Source organism: Arvicola amphibius, chromosome 8 (genome assembly GCF_903992535.2).
Source record: "Arvicola amphibius chromosome 8, mArvAmp1.2, whole genome shotgun sequence".
NCBI classification, from domain to species: domain Eukaryota; kingdom Metazoa; phylum Chordata; class Mammalia; order Rodentia; family Cricetidae; genus Arvicola; species Arvicola amphibius.
Genome location: NC_052054.1, coordinates 129613522 through 129626738, shown reverse-complemented (window position 1 = coordinate 129626738; position 13217 = coordinate 129613522). Strand labels below are relative to the sequence as shown.

General features: G+C 39.0%; 1 protein-coding gene and 1 pseudogene across 2 annotated transcripts in view; one reads left to right on the top strand and one right to left on the bottom strand.

Moving 5' to 3' along the window:
- Positions 1-13217, top strand: part of Pard3b (par-3 family cell polarity regulator beta) — a 975885-nt gene that overhangs the window by 211549 nt on the left and 751119 nt on the right. The gene's annotated exons all lie outside the window — the stretch shown is intronic.
- Positions 793-1980, bottom strand: LOC119821055 (annotated as a pseudogene).

The following is a 13217-nucleotide window of genomic DNA, read 5'->3' as shown; positions in this document are numbered from 1 at the left end:
AATCAATCTTCTCCCTCCTTATCTCTGGTTTTCAATAGCCACTTCCTTGAACACTGGATACTGGATTTCTATAGATTGGAATTTAATGGCAGGAGTTTCTTGGATGGGTCAGGCTGTCTTACCTATTTTTTTTAAACAGATTTTATTTAATCCACTTTCCTTTGTTAACATTCTAATCACTATAAACCAAATTAATCTCATTGTGACCCAGGCTTGTGATAAGAACCTTCAGTTACAAAATAGTGACAGCCCTTAGCCTATTTATTTCTTCTGGCCCTTCTCTATCTTGGTGTCACCTGTACTTTCTTGGTTAGTCATCTCATAATCTATTCTAACACCTATGAAATAGGGACCAAAGTAGCAACCTAGTATTCTGAGATTTAAAGAGATGGCCCAATGGTAAATAAGCCAAGCTCTGAGGAACTTTCCAACTCCAGTTTTCCTGCTTTCTGGTAGAGCTCCTTCTCCGATCTCCTAAAGACCAAGTGAGGTCTGGATGGTAAAGGCTTGTGACCACCACTAACCACATCCTGCTTCGGGGCTTCCAAGACTCCAGAGCTCATGTCCCCTTTGGATGGCCCTTGACTGGAGACTCTCAATTCCCCTCACCATACCTGGAACAGCATAAAAGACACAACAGAAGCCAAAGACAGATTAACCAGCCCCAGTGGGACAAACACTAGTGAAACAACTGAAATGTTGGGGACATGTGCTCTTGGGAAAGAGAGATGGGGTGTGGAACAAGGATGGCAGCTGGAAGGTGAAGAGCAGTCATGGCTCTTAGTAGCAGTTTTAATCAGGTTTGAAGGGACCATTAAGGGGCATGTGCAGATACTGGGCCTGCTTCTCAGTCAGCTTGGTCAGATTCACATTCAGCTTTCCCAAGTGGGCTTTGGCCACTGCCTCATCCATCTTCTTAGGCAAGAAGTGAACCCCAACCGGGTATTTATCTGAGGGAGTCCACAGCTAAATCTGTGCCATCACCTGGTTTGCGAATGAGCTGCTCATGGCCCACTACACAACCCAGGTTGACCAGTCAGCCTTCAGCCAGCAGGATGATTCTGCGCCCATTCTTCAGCCGATAGCAGTCCACCAGGGGCTTGATGTTCACCGTCTCCACAGCATTCTCATTGAGCCACTTCACATCAATCTCCATATCCAAGTGTCCAATGTTACACACAATGGTATCATCCTTCATCTGCTCAAAGTGCCAGCCAAGGGTGATATCAACACAGCCTGTGGTGGTGACAAAGATGTCCTCCTTACAGACCCCATCTGTGGTGCTCACCACATAGCTCTCTATGGCAGCTTGCAGTACATTGATGGGGTCATTCTTGGTGATGATGACTCGGGCCATGAAACCCCTCATATCTGTGGCCCATTTGATGCCCTCTCTGACGGACTTCCAGCAGCCATAGAGGTTGTCCAACTTGCTCTTGGTGACAGAATCATTGACACTGATAGCAGGCACCTTCAGTATCCCATTGGCCCATTGTAGAGGTTGTGGACCCTAGTCGTGGTCTCCTCAGAGATGCCTCAGATGCCTGATAGAAGCTGTGGGTGTTTTGTGTGGATGAGGTTGGTGAGGTCGCCGCCATCGTCCAGAATTGTGTTGAGGGGGCCATCTTTGCAGTCAAGCGTCTGCTCCGTGCACCATAGGAGCTCTTCATCTGCCTTACCCTTCCAGGCAAACACTGGAATGCCGGCCTTGCAATGGCAGCTGCTCCGTGGTTCCGAGTGGAGAAGGTGTTCCAGCTGGACCGCTGCACCTCAGCACCCAGGGCCACGACAGTCTTGATGAGGACAGCACTCTCCACAGCGATGGGCAGGCAGCCAGCAATGCAGGAACCCTTCAGTGGGTTGGACCATCTCCCGCATTTGCATCAAGACTGGCATCTCATTCTCAGCTATGTCCAGGGCCCTTCGTCCCCAGGCAGCTAATCCAATGTTTGCGACTTTGTAGGGCAGTTTATTAGACATGCTGGCGGCGCTTCTGCTAGGACTGATGAACTCAGTGAAGGTGATCCGATGGTATGGGACAGGTCTAATTTTATTCTTTATCATAGTACTTGTTAGTCATGCTTACATTGGTCATTGGAAGTCCTCAGCAATGACCACACCTCCCTTGTAGTTAATCTATAACTTGATACATTAAAGTTAGATGGATGCCCTTACAATACTATATTAAACCTACAAAAACATCTGCACTCTTCAGTCTCTTATTATTATGAAGAGTTATTCCTACTGATTTCAGCAGAACAGCAGAGTACTTTTTATCAGTTACTTCATTCTAAGTGATAGCTCAAGGCCTGGCATGCATCAAGCTTAATAAATATGCATATGTCTATGTTGAATAAATTATTAGGCTCTATTTATTTTTACCCCCTTTCTTTATGAACCATTTCAATTGTTGAGCTGATATCTGGAGATTTTGTTGGGTGATATTAACCCACCAAAATGTATAGGTGTGTGGAATTCCCCCCCTAATTATTATTACTTTTTAGTTTAGGGCATATATGGCAAGGTATAAAAATTGATGCCAGTCTCTTGCCTAATTCTAAGGGAATTTCATCTACAGGAAATTAAGGGACATCTTTTTCTAAGCCCCAGTTTCCTACTCCTGTCTAGTCTGTGAGATCCTTTGCTTGAATCCTATTTCCTTCTATAAAACATGTCCTAGTCAAACAAAGCATGACTCTCCTGTGCTATGGAGCTTTGAATCAGCCACTTTTTGTTTGCTCTTGGTCCTTTTGTGACTTACTGGAGCCCAGAGATTCTTTGACCTGTTTGCACTTCTGCCTCCAGATAGTGGCCTGAATTTACTGCCATATTCTTGGATGGCAATGAGCTAAACAGTTGAAGAATCATCACGTTGCAGGGGACCTAAGGAGGTCACCCAAACTTAGTTTGGCCAATAAGTTTTAATCCTATTCATTCCCTCTTGCCAGTGCCCCTCTGTACTCTTTCTGATGTCACAACAAATGTGGCCTTTGTAAACTTAAAGAATAATGTACATTGATTGATATTCTTTAGCAAGCAGATAGCAAAACTCCACAACTAAAACAAGAGCTATGTTAGAGATGGCACGTGACAGTCCTACCAATGCGACGAGAAGCATATTAATCATAATATCACTCAGAGCACCAGATATTGGAGAAATTACAGTGACAGTGCTATGCTCCCTTTCTCAGAGCAATAAAGGCAAAATATCAATAAAACTAAAAACCATTCGCCAGGCGTGCACTCTGAGATGACTGTGGCATAGAGAGATACCCGGCTCTCTGAGCACATGTGATGTTAGTGTATTATTTCTTTAGCGTTGAGAGCAGCTGAGCATACTCAGGCTTCTTGCTTGTTAACATAGCTTTTGGCACCATTTCACCCAAGTTGAAAGGGGAAACTCATTTTTATGGCACCCTAGGAATTACTGAGCACATATTTTTGACTCTGTATTATGACAGATTTAGGAACAAGGCTTCCCCACCCGGAAGATGATCATTCCTCATCCTTAGGCTCCATTTCTCCAGGGTCTATTTGACTTGCTGCCTCTGGTTGATGAGGCAATTCAGCCAGGAAAGTATATATTATTATATTTCACTTTATATCATTTCTTCTTGCTTCTTAGAAAACACCAGTTTTTGTCATTTTACTGTGTGTTAGGATTTCCTCTCTAAATGGTATCAAATTTTGATGCACAGACATTGAAGGGAGGTGCAGCTCCATGCCCATGTGAACGTGTATTTGTGAAATGTACATTCTCAGCACTATCACTGTTAGAGGTGGCAGTTCAGGAAGACAACTTGCAGCATCCTTCCTCCTAGGTTTTCATCTAGTTATACTTGATGACAGCCTCTCCATAAATAAAATTTTTAGAGTGTATAAATGATAGCAAGATACCATAAGGAGGAGAGCTTACTTTCTCTTGTAGATGGAATTGAAAGAGTTTGCTGTTTGGGTTTTTTTCTTGTTTTTGTTTATATGTATGTGTGTATAGAGATAGTTCAAATTCAGACATTAGGATTTTGGACTAGGAATACATTTTTGATTGGTGCTAGTACCTAAAAAATAGTTGTTCATCTTATTTTATTAGTATGTGCCTACATGTATGTATGTACACTATACATGTGCTTCGTATACGTGGAGGTAAGAAGAGGGAACTGGAGTTACCTGTAGTTGTGAGCTGCCATGTGGTTGCTGAGACCCAAACCTAAGTTGTCTGCAAGAGCAACAGATGCTCTCAACCACTGAGCCAACTCTTTAGCCCTGCCTCACCACTTTTAAACTGAAAATACAGTTTTATATTGCCAGTTACCATTAAAGAAAATATGTTTGGGAAGGATGCCCAACACCAATTTTACAAATAGCTGTAAGTATGTAGACAGTAGTGTTCTTAGATCTCTCTCCCCTTCCCACTGACTTTAGGTAAATATCCATCCTATCCTAGCCTGTGTCTTGGCAGAATGTCACTTTTGAAGTGGATTTGTGTATTGATTTCCTAGCTTGAGCTCCTTATGGCAATATGATTATCATCTTTGAACTTCCAAGATGATATCTGGTCTACGTTGGATGTTTAATCCATGTTTTATGAATAAATTTGTTTCTATAATGACTCATGACTGATTTGCTTGTCAAATCCACTAGCAACCATCTTTTATTATGGGCATATTGTGAGAATTTCTTGTACTAATTGAATATCTACTTGCATTTTCTTAGGTGTACTTGCTCAGTAGAATGCATATGCATTAAAGACCTGTTACAAGAGAAAGGAAGGTATCCTCATCGAGATTGGGGCAGAGATAGTCTAAGCCTTGAAGAAAATTGCACCCCAGCAGCCTGAGCACCAGAAGATGCAGAATCTATGGGAGGACTCCTTCCTTAGTAGCCTGTGTTATTGCTCATGTTCTACACAATAGTGACAAGCTGCTTGTTTCTCTGAGTGATTTTTGTAATAGTATAATTATTAATCTTACTCAAATGCATTGAATCCATCAGAAAGCATTTAGATCAAGATGTTATATTTCTTCTCATATAGAAATTTAGCCCCAGTATTTTTAGCTTAAATTTATTTTTTTGTTTAATCCATAAGATCCGGAAATCACACTTCTTGATGTGTTCCTATGTGATATTTAAACAGGTATATTTTGTTTATTGCTTAAATCCAGGTAGACGTGTCTGAGGAGATCAAGCAGGCTTCAATAGATTTTAGATGCCCATCATTTTTGACAGCAAGATTTTTTTGATGATAGTAAGATATATGAATTTCCAATAAATAATCCTTTGGATTAGTTCCCAGTGTTTCACTGATGATTGCATTAGAGACCATTGTAAGGAGCTGAGTATTAGTTTTGTTATTAAAGGTACTGGGCATAAGATGATGAATATAAAGATATTGTAAAAAGGGGAAATATATAAATTATGGTATAGAAATAGCAAAGTGTATATTATATGATATTAGAGAAGATAATATACATGAAAATTTTGTCTGGTGTTTAATATAGTGTTGTATATATGGCATATAATTGGTGTAGAAGATTTTTGTATATTAATTATATCCCTTCCATTTTAATATCTACTGTAGAATTTAGACAGTGCTGTCATGCAATCAATCACCTTCATTTTTTCACTTCCTCCTATTAAGTATATGTCACATAATATTGATGTGTGTATTTAAGCTAGAAGAAAGCTTTTGATTTTGAGGACATATTAATATAAATAATAAAATGTAAAGATGCAATTATAACAATTTCAGTATCAAAATAAGATGTTTCATATGTTTTCTATGACTTTAAAAGTAGGGAAAGGCTTGCAAGTTGCATACATGAAAGAACTACATTATTTAGAATTGTGATGTCATAAAGAGTAAGTTTAACTCTGTAAGGAAGCAGGAACCACCAGGAAATCCATGAAACATAATCCCCTAATTTTAAGAATGTAAATCAAAACATTAAACATTGGTAAACAGCTTCCTTCTTAAAATGGTTAAATCTGCTATATCATTATTGTCTACATTAGAATTGTGGTCTCTACTTCCAAGAACTTGGTGACGATCAACTTTCTGCATTTTTTAACTAGAGAGCTGATAGAACATTTGCATTTCTTGAGTCATACCTTTCTGCTACTTCCAGGGTCTTGAATTAGTTGATTGTGATTAAAATCAGTTTACGGTGGATGGTATCGTTCTAAAAACTTTCACCATTGCTTTGGAGGCTTGGAGCTCGCCTTGACATGGAAAGAATGTTTAATCTTAGATCTTTTCTTCTTAAAGAGTGGGAGTGATTGCTCTGGTTATCACAATGCAACAGAGTCTGTTCGCCATGGTGAATCTGGGGCTAGGAAGAGCTGGCTTACAGACAAGGTTCAGGGAAGAGAGAAGAACCACATGTGGTATGAAAAGTCCCCCGGTGTTTGTGAGCCAGCACCAGAGACTGAGCTGGCCCTCTACCATGAACTGACATTCTGTATCCCCAAGACATCAGCTGAATAGCTGGCTCTGTGGAATCTCTGAAGAAGCAACGCTGTCCAAAAACTGTCAACATAGTAAAGAGGGAGGTTCTTCCAAGCCGTAGGCTCTAAATTAATAGCTTTTATCTTCACGTAGTTTCTGTCAGTACGCTGACAGGTCTTGCAAATGGAGCCGATTACCATTAGCTTTGAGGACTTAAGTCTATAGTATAACAAAACATGCTCTCCTCTCCTCTGTTAGAAATGGACAGTCCCCTGTAGTGGCACAAAGGTGCAGGATAGTTGTGATGACATAGTTGTGATGGCCACAGCAATAAGATCTGTTTACCCTTTGGTCAGAACAAAAAGTTCATAAGAGATACTTTAGTTTTAAACTCAGTCCTTTTTCTCAGTACATTTTCCCATCAAAAGTGTCTTATATTTTATCAGTTTCATCCTCTACTCATGACTGAGCTGCCATTCACACAAACATGCTCATGGTAATAGCAAGACATATCAAGTGCTTTGTGAATGAATTTCTAAACTGTGTCTATGTTTCATTTTGGTTTGACTCAGTTAGATTATTTGTTTAGCGTTCATCTGTGACATGGTCGTGCAATGTTGCCCAGGTTGGCCTCTGGAGGTTGCCTTCCAGGAAGTGGGACTGCAGCTGCATGCCACCTTGCCTTGCTGCATCTCACTCCCCGCCTTACTTTTCAGAAGAATGGTTTTAATTAACCAGACAGTTATGGACATGGAACAGATTTTGGGTTCTTTTCTCTGGTTTTGTGAGGCTAATTTTGTAACTGAAGGAAGTTTGACTCAGCTTCCCTGGCCCATCTGCAGTGAAAAGTTCAAGTTCAGTGCAGTTCTAACTGTAGATCTCAGTTCTGATGGCTGTCCACTAACCTATCGTTCTAGAAGTTCTTCCTTTGCAACATAAAGCTGGTGCCAACAATCAGATTTCTCCAGGTTTCTAAGCAATTATTTTCCTAACATTGTCTGAATTCCTATAGAATTATAGAAATGGAAAGTCTTTAAATAAGATTTAAGTTTGTGTTTTCACTACTACTTTTATTTATCATTCCTCATCACTTCTGCCCTTTAGAGCAGAATTCTTTGGATGAACATTAAATGTTTTTTAATGTTCATAATCTATTGTAGTGCCTTACTGTATCTAAAATTTATTTTTATGCTGTGTATGGGATTATGGGTTCCGAAAAATGTGAGACTATATCTGTTACATTTAACACAAAGTTCTTTGGAGGTCATGCCCTTGTGAAATCTGATAACGAAAGTGGGAAGGATGCTAAAAATCTAATTTAAAAAGACTTCTCCAATTTGGTTAAACATAAAAATTCTGAATACTAAATCTGGTAGCAAATATACATTTATTAGACATTTTATTGTTATGGATATGTGCTGAACTTTCTGGATAAATGCACAAATATCAGAACATATTGTACTTCTCTGATCTTACCTTTCTTAAAGTATTTAAAATATTATCCCTTTCAGTCTACTTTGCCGTTTTCTGCTTGTTAAAGAATTCAGCAATAATGGCTTTAAGTTTGAAATCTTTAAACAAATCACTGGGATCAGAACCTTTGTGCTCTTCAGATCAAATTTTGTTGACTAAGGAGCAATCGTTATGTTCATGGTTCTGTGTGAAGGAAAGAACCTGACAAGACCTAAGGGTGTTTTTTTTTTTTTTTTAACATAAGGCTGATTTTTTTTTAAAAAGAGCTGCAAATCTAGAGAAGCTGAAGTAGGAAAAAACGAAAGCCAAGCAACCAAAAAAAAAAAAAAAAAAAAAAAAAAACCCTTAGCATTTTAGACTTCCCACCATATAATCTCATATTCTGTGTCCTTTGCCATTCTTCTATCCCAAACACCACCAAAACCTTGTATTTCATAAATTAACCCTAGAATGTAAAGTAAGGCCTATGAGAAATGCTGCATTTCTAGAGGGACTAATTCGAAAGTGTTGTGGAGTCTAATGTAGTGAGTTTTCATCCTGGATGGTTGCATTTACTCGTTTAGAAGGTGTGTGCACAAGATGCTGGACTACCTCCCACGTCGCTCTTAATCTGTCTTACTGAGAAATGATAATAATATCTATAATAATGATACAATTTTGAGGGTTTTTATTTAGATCTCCTTATCACTGAAACCTTTTAGCATATCATGAACACCTGGTGGCTAGCAGCATTGCTGACATTCTTGGAGAGTTCTTTGTGGTTTTATTTCCACATGTGCACGAATAAGGAAGGAGAAAGGAGGACCAGTTTTTGTTTAATCCAAGGTGATCAAAAGAAGTCCCCAATAGCAGTGCAGACTGATTTTGACAGTGACGGGTATTTGCAGGATATATGAGCCTTGCTCTATTTTACGTTTTCTTTCTCATTCTTTTTTCTCTTTGATGTAGCAAAGTTTTGGTTTTATTCAGAATAGTTCATTCATATTTTAGACCACTATTTCCAAGTTTCTGCATCCTCAGAAAAAGCCCCCAAATGTCTGTGACCTGATTTGATTAAAAAACAAAATCCTTCTCTTTCTGTAAATAGCCACTTTATGTAGTCATGAATGTGTTTTGCTTTGGTTTCACTGTTTGGATTTGGTGTGAGTGCCACATTTCTGTGATTACGAATCTGAATGGCAGTCTTTTAAGACAGTGTGGTTCAAATAGACCCTGTGAGTGGTTGTCTTTCAGAGAGTCTCACTTCCCCTTTTCTCTACTCACCTGTTTATTTCAAATTCTTTCCTCTCCCTTTTATCATTACACATGTCAAAATCTATTTTGGGTGCTGCATTTTTCATTATTTTCATTACTATTGCATGGGTGAATTTTTATATGTAGTACTAGGAATTAAGATCTTTTCCTGTACTTAATTATAGGGCTTTGGGAACATTCTTGATTTGTTGAGTTGCAATGGGATATGTTTAAAAGAGAGTGAACTTACTCAAAACTAGGAAATAGAAATAATCCTGAGTCACTAGTGAATAAGGGGTTAAGGACTAGCAGGCATGGATTATAGCATCCAGAGTACTTTGTTTTTTATAACTACTTTTCTGATAGCTTGGGCTGTCTTTCAGATTTTTAAAAGGGGTGTGTGTGTGTGTGTGTGTGTTTGTGTGTGTGTGTGTGTGTGTGATGGAGGAGTGTCTATGTGTTACTTTCATTATTAATAAAGATACTGCCTTGGCCCTTTAAGAGACAGAAAATTAGGTAGGCGGAGTAGACAGAACAGAATTGTGGGAAAAAGGAAGCAGAATTGGGGAGATGCTTCAGGCAGTCGCCATATGCAGTCGCCATGCTTCTCTCTGAGATGGACGCAGGTTAAGATCTCTCCTGGTAAGGCACCCCTCATGGTGCTATATAAATTACTAAATATGGGTTAAAGCAAGATATGAGAATCAACCAATAAGAAGCTACAGATAATGGGCCAGGGGCCAGACAGTATTTAAAAGAATACAGTTTCCGTGTAATTATTTCGGGTGTAAAGCTAGCCGGCGGCCGGGTGGCGGGACGCAGCCCCGCCGCTTCCTTCTACATGTGTGTGTGTGTGTGTGTGTGTTTAGAGGTCGACATAGCCCAGTGGGGGAGAAAAAGGTATCAGATATTTTTTTAATGAAATTATAGCCATTTGTTGCTGGTGTTAGGTTTTGAACTCTTCTCCTTAGGAAGAGCAGTAAGATCTCTGAATCCTGAGCCATCCCTCTCCCTCCCCTGTTCAAAATTTCGAATTGGTTTTGATATGAAATCTTACATAATCTTACATATCTATGTGTCATGTTATGATGGCATACTATTATCTCCAGGAGCAAAATAAATGATGGCTGGTGTTTTAAATAATGAATGTCCACTTGGTGTCCAGTTGATGCTGTTTGGGGAAGCTTCTGTGTGTCACTGGGGGCTCTAAAGACCCATGCCACTTTATGTCTATAAACAGCTTCCTGCTTGTGGTCCAAGATGTGAGCCCTAGCTCTTAGTACCATGTCGGCTTCCTGCTGCCCCCTCCACTAGGGACCCTAATCCTCTGAAATTCTAAGTCCAATGTAAACTCAATTATAAGTTGCCCTGATTATAATGTTTTATCACAACAGTAGAAAACCTAACATATATTGTAAAGAGTTGGCTCACATTTGTTGTGTGTGGTAACGTAACAAAGGTAATGGCATCCTTTCAACTGTTCATTCTAAATGTGCTCAATTCTCTGTGGTTAAGGTCTACAGTCGCGTGCTGTAATAGTTTACCAAATGATTTTCAGGGCTAGCATGAGATGAGGGATATGTAGCATTTGCTGATTGCCAAAATACTTTGACCACAGACAATTCCAAACTACTTGTGTGATGTTCGTAAGCAGAACACTGGCAAGTCTATGCAGATAACAATAGACATAAATAACTTCAAGTGGGGATGACAATAAGATGCAGTTAAATAATTAGGAAGTGTTTAAAGTCCTTATTATAATTGTTTTTTTAACAATTCACTTAATTGTCATTTTATATAATTAGATGTTTAATAATAGGTATGCTTTAGCAGTTTGTCAAAAAAAAAAAATTCTCGCAAATAAGAAGCAGGCTGTCCCAAGCTTGCCCATGCCAGCTTTGGCACACAGTTGGAGATTTATTATGGCACTGAATCTGTGCCTGTCATTTGTTTCCTCAATTACTGTCCTTGACCTGCAAAAATAGTGATGCTTAGTTCTAGATATAGACTCATATTCATTATCATCACCACTATCATCATCGATGTACATTTAAATAAACTGCATAAGTCGGACAGAATGCTTATTGGTATAAAAGAGCTTAAAAATACGCAAATTCTCCTGAGTAAAAGAGATAGCAAATTGTTTCCCTCATTGTCTGTTCAACTGGGCTTATATTTAGGAAGTGGTCTCCTGTGCCAATGTTGTACTTTTCACTTTCTCTTCTATGAGGCTCAGTGTGTTTAGCTTTATGTTGAGGTCTTTGATCCATTTGGACTTGAGTTTTGTGCATGGTGATAGATATGGATCTATTTTTATTCTTCTACATGTTGATATCCAGTTATGCCAGCATCATTTGTTAAATATGCTTTCTTTTTTTTCCATTTGATATTTTTTGCTTCTTTGTCAAAAATCTGGTGTTCTAAGGTGTGGGGATTAATATCTAAATCTTCAATTCGGTTCCATTGGTCCTTCTGTCGGTTTTCATGCCAATAGCAGGCTATTTTCAGTACTGTAGCTCTGTAGTAGAGTTTGAAGTCAGGGATTGTGATGCCTTTGGAAGTTCTTTTGTTTTGTCTATCCTTGGTTTTTGCTTTCCATATGAAGTTGAGTAACATTCTTTTAAGGTCTGTGAAGAATTTTGCTGCATTGCATTGAATCTGTAGATTGCATTTGGTAAGATTGCCATTTTTACTATGTTAATTCTACCTACCCAAGAGCATGGGAGATTTTTTCCACTTTCTGGTGTCTTCTTCAATTTCTTTCTTCAAAGATTTAAATTTCTTGTCATACAAGTCTTTCACTTGTTTGTTAGAGTTACTCCGAGATATTTTATGCTATTTGTAGCTATTGTATAGGGTGATGTTTCTCTGATTTCTTTCTCAGGCCATTTATCATCTGTGTCCAGGAGGGCCCCTGATTTTTTTTTTTGTTAATCTTGTATCCTGCTAGATTACTGAAAGTGTTTATGAGTTGTAGAAGTTCCTTGTTAGAATTTTTGGGGTTGCTTATGTAAACTATCATATCATCAGAAAATAGTGAGAGTTTCACTTTTTCTTTTCTGAGTTGTATCCCCTTGATCTCCTTTTGGTGTTTTCTTGCTCTAGCTAGGACCTTAAGAACTATATTGAATAGATATGGAGAGAGTGGACAACTTTGTCTTGTTCCTGATATCAGTGGGGTGGTTGGGAGTTTCTCTCCATTTAGTTTGATGTTGGCTGTTGGCTTGCTCTGTATTGCCTTTATTATGTCTAGGTATCACCATAGGAATCTTAAATGGCTGAAAGACATTTAAAGAAATGCTCAATGTCCTCAGCCAACAGAGATATGCTAATCAAAACAACTCTGAGGTTCCATCTTACACCCATAAGAATGGCCAATATCAAAAACTTTGATGACAAGTTATGCTGAAGACGATGTTGGGTAAAGGGAACACTCCTGCATTGCTGGTGGGAGTGCAAACTGTTTCCACCCCTTTGGATATCTTTATGGCAATTTCTCAGAAAATTAGGAAACAACCTTCCTTGAGACCCAGAAATACCTCTTTTGAGCATATACCCAAAGGATGCTCAGCTATATTCATAGCAGCATTGTTTGTCATAGCCAGAACCTGGAAACAACCTAAATGCCCCTCAACCAAAGAATGGATAAGGAAAATGTGGTACATTTACAGTACTACACAGCAGAAAGAAAAAGTAATGACATCTTAAAATTTTCAAGCAAATGGATCGATCTAGTTAACATCATATTAAGTGAGGTAAAATAGACCTAGAAAGACAAATATTATATGTACTCACTCACAAGTGCCTTTTAGTCATAAAACAGAGAAAACCAGCCCAACAATCACAATCCCAGAGAACCTAGACAACAATGCGGACCCTAAGAGAGACATACATGGATCTAATCTACATGAGAAGTAGAAAAAGACAAGATCTCCTGAGTAAATTGGGAGCATGGGGACCATGGGAGAGGGTAGAAGGGGAGAGGAGCTGTTGACCGAGTTTTCTGTCCTCCCAGTCCCACAGCCTTTCAGCCCCAAAGAAACACACAGATGTCTACATTAATCAT